Below are 4,762 nucleotides of genomic sequence, written 5' to 3'. Positions count from 1 at the left end.
AAACTAGATTATGTAATTGTGTAATCTTTACTGCAGTGATCGAAAGGTTTACCTAATAACAATCACAACCCTTGATAACGTCTTATCAACATCGTTCATCTTGATGTATTGAACAGTGTTAAATTAAAATGCAACATAACATTATTACATATATGCGTTTTAAAGAGAAAAAATCTGTATGGCATAAGTATATATTAAATAATAATTGGCGCAGTTATAATTACGAATTACGTAAAGATTTACATGGCCCGAACTTCTGTTTACCTTTTTTTTAAACAAAATTTGACACAAGTACCACAGCTTGAACGGATTGTATAGAAAAAATGAAAATCACAACTTCATGAAGAAAGTGAAAAATGGGTAATACGTGATTATTCGAATTAGCGATCATTTCTTCGCCATGAGGCTTTTACACTCAAACAATATAGCAGAAAAACATTTGAGAAACAACATATTTATCATAATCTACCAGCCTATTAAGGCTTATCAGAAACCGTGTTTTCAGCCCTGCTCAACCAAACACTTATCAAAGAAATTGCATAAGCAGCATAAAAAGAAAATATATCTAAAGCCATGCATTAAGCACCCTCTGTGTTTTTCATCATTTTAATAACGCTAATGCCATTCTTTCGACCTGTGTGCCATTAAACACATTTACCATTTAATTTCATTAAAAACTAGGCACACTTAACTGTAAAGCTTTAAGCTCTCTGTAAGTTTATCTTTGTCCTCGCTCATCTTCATAAAACATCCTATGTGTAATAGAACCATCAAGTTGAATTATTTATGACGCGTCTGAAAAAACGAACACTCCGGAATATTATACGTGAACAGGTTACTATCACTTTAAAAATATGAAAAATGATAAAAGTCCCGAGTGATTTTTATAATCTCAGCTTTAAAGGGGCATTTTCACAGATTTTGGCATGTATTGAAGTTTGTCATTAAATTCTTTATAAAACTTGAAACTTGCTAATTTGATGAAATGCCTATTTATACGTGAACAATTGTTTTCCAAAAGTTGTTCTCCAAAACGAGCAGATAACACATGCAAAAATCACCTGCCCACTTAAACAGGAATCCCAACCGAGCCTGCTTTCTACTAATCTGTAAAAACGTAGGTTTTCAATAGAAAAACATTTCCGTAAACAAGAAACATCATTTTGCCAACTTAGCAGGCGATATTCCTAGATGTTATATACGGAAGCGAAGATAGAACTTAATTTATAAACTCTACCTTATTCTGAAGAATATACCGCACCGGTATTCTAATTACTCAATTTCCCGAGTGAGATGTCAAAATAAGTTAATTAGGTTTGTTCTTGACCTTGATTCTAGAGTTCATATTGACCAATCTCACTTTAAGTCCCTCAACTGGTTACCAGTTCACATGAGAGTAAATCAAATAATGTTATGTCATGTCTTAAAATAAGAAATGGCCTTTTTCCAGATTACTTGAGTGAACACTTTGTTTCCCAAGATTCTTTGCATAATTACAGCACTAGGCTTAGTAAAAAGTGTGGGTATTGTTTACCCAAGGTCAAATATCATGGTTCCAAATCCTTTTCTTTTAACAGCATTAAACTCTGGAACTCTTTACCTGAGTCACTCACAGAGGTCAACAGGTTAGAAGGCTTTAAGGTTGCCATTAAAAGTCATTTAATGAATAATATTTAATTTTTTATATATGTGTATCTTTTCACTTTTAATAAGCAGATATTAACTTCGGCTTAGGTTTTTATTTTTAATAATTATTAGTTCATACTTCATAACATACATTTTAGCAATATATTAAATTTAGATAATTCATGATACCTCATATCATCAAATTACAACTGTCAAAATATTTATGTGTTGCAATAATTGATAACATTATCAATTGATCTTAGTTTCCAGCTCCTGTCATATTTTATGAGCACTACTGTGATAATTAGTTTGATCTCTTTTGAACGGTGATATATATTTTTTATTTCATTAAATAATTATTTTACTATGAACATAGTTATGTTTAAGGTCAACATAGTTATGTTTAAGGTCTGCCTCTTTTTGTCATGCCACCAATAATAAGGACCACAATGGAAATAAGGGCTTGCTCTTTTTTGTGTTATCCTTGGTTTGGTTAGCATGTCATAGTTTATTGTACATGATATAGTTTTTAATAATTGCTTATTATTTTATTCTATGTTATGTTGTGAACTGTGTATATGCTTCCTATGCCGAAATAAATCTATCTATCTATCTATCTATCTATGGATTACCTCTAAATGTTTCAAAATATTCTGGGGGATGGGTCGTTTTGTAGAAGGATTGAACTTTTCGTTTGTAAAAGGAGAACTGTCTATAGCACAAAAAAGCAAGGATTTGTCACATATTAGTAGTGTAGAAATTGCGCGGCTGGCCCACTGTCGTTTCCCGGTCGTTTCCCTTTCGTTTCCCTTCCGTAAAGAAATACACTAAAGCAGTTTTCCTTTCACGTCAACATGAAGTAACCACACTTTTATAAATTTATGGTCTTTCCTTAACCATAAATTTAAAACAAGTATTTAAACTTTCGAATAACACCTTAACCATGAAAATTCAATTTTATTATTATCGTTTAGGCCTATGCAAACTATTCTCCTTTTATATGTTTAATTTCAAAGTCTTGGTAAACAATGTCGTTTGGTTTGATCATTCCGAGTAAAATGGCGTGGTAATAGCACCTTTGCGATAATTTTTTCCCTCCATATCACACTTTACTTTTAACACGTATTTGTCAATCAACCTAAGTTGATCCCGTTTTTAACGTTGTTCCACTGTTTTGTTGACTCTTTAATGGTTGCTTCCATCTTTTCAAACTCATCGTTTTTAGTCCAGAGCATTTGATTAAGTTTATCATGCAGTTGGACGCTGTATGTTTTTGGTATTTTAAACGTTTTATTAAATTTTAATAAGGTAGACGTTCTATCGTCTTTGTCAATAATCATACCACATTTCTAAAACCAAGAAGTTCCAAATACCTCGTATTTTCCTTATCAGTATCGCGCTTACTACATTCTAGAAAAAAACGGATAAAATCTCATTTTTTATATTAGAGTTTGATACTCTTAACTCAGGTTGATAAAACATACAACTGCATAACTTGAACTCCAAGATCTCCGGCTCCAGAACTTGCTGTTATATTGAGTATATAATACTGGTATGTTTTAGTAGTTAAATTATCGAAAAACAAAGGAGCATTAGCAGATCCAAACAATTTAGTTGTATATTTCAACAGTGGTTCAAATTCTTTTCCATGATGGCTTCCACTAATAGTCCATCCAGTTATATTTTTACCATCTATAGCTCTAGCTTTTAACGCCACTTTCCAAATGGTCACGGGTTCGGGACATTTAATTTGAAGCCAACCAGTTTTTGAAGGTGTAGCCCAGCTTCCATTAGACCCATCATCCTTAAGACTATTAAATGCACCGTATGCTATAAATTTATCATCAGTAACTGAACATGCAGTTGTTAAAAATCCAGTTCTACTAATATTCTCCTCCAAAATTGGAACATAACCCGAATAACATTTTTTAGTTAAATTATTAGCATAATTTTTAGTAACAGCATCTTGATCATCTATATACTGTTTATTATTAGTAGTTGCTTCATTCACTAAACTAGTGACTTGTGACCAACTGGGTGCTTCATTTCCACTGAACGATGTAGGATAATGAACATGTAATCCTTTAACCATTCTACCACCCATGTTTAAATCACCAATCATAGTATCTCCAGACTTTGAAACTGTTCGATTATCAACATAATTTTTTGTTGCAGCGTCTTGAGCATTAGCAGGATCCAATACATTGATTAGATTGTGAGAATCCATGTTAATATTTTCAGCAGCTGCATTTTAACCATCTCGTCTTAAGAACGTATTAATGGCTTGTGATAATGTGGCACCTCCTGAAATCACTCTTTGCGACGATCCGACGTTTGTTTCACCAAATATGTTTACAGACATTTTATATACACATTTTTTTAATATAATGAGTTTATTAAATGTTGAAAGCTTTTGCTCTCACATTGTTTAAGAATGTAAAGACACAGGTGTCCGCAAAAACCTCACCATCCGTCTGTACTCTTTCGCTATTATAATACACAGGATTCCTTATATAGCAAACGAGTTCAACTGGCGGTGCTAACCCATAAATGCAAAGTACAGTTTTTCATGACCGTTTTTGATCCAAGCAGTCCAGTGTGTACCATTTCCTCGCGAGTTGCATAAATTTAGAATTCCACATTCTAACTTTTTAGGGCTTTTCGGAAGTTCATCGCGAACATAGACACCCCTAAAGTTTTTAATTTTTAACTTTTTAGAAGCATCTATCAACTGAAAATCGGATAGAGGTTCGTTTGGTAATACAACTCCTTTAACATTTATATACTTTTCGGTATTAAAACTCATTTTATATAGTGCTATCAATGTTTTTTATTAGGAGTTTATTTCCATAAGCCAGTGTGTGAATACCGTCTTTTTGTATAATACGTTTATCCTCATTTGCCCTTAGAGCTACTTTGTTAACCGTTACAGTATACATTTCATGCGCGTATGATCTGATAACGTTCATTGACCTTAGCAATTCTTGGCGAGAAAACAGCGCGTTCTTATAATCGTTGTGTGTAATGGTGTTTTCGACAACGCTCTTTTTTACCCCCTTACACTTTTTGTTTTCTTTCCCTTCATACATTTTACACGAATACAGTTTAGCTCGGAGTCCTACAAATTCCTCCATTT

The sequence above is a fragment of the Dreissena polymorpha genome, chromosome 3, assembly GCF_020536995.1.
Source record: "Dreissena polymorpha isolate Duluth1 chromosome 3, UMN_Dpol_1.0, whole genome shotgun sequence".
Taxonomy (NCBI): domain Eukaryota; kingdom Metazoa; phylum Mollusca; class Bivalvia; order Myida; family Dreissenidae; genus Dreissena; species Dreissena polymorpha.
This window is presented reverse-complemented; position numbering follows the sequence as displayed.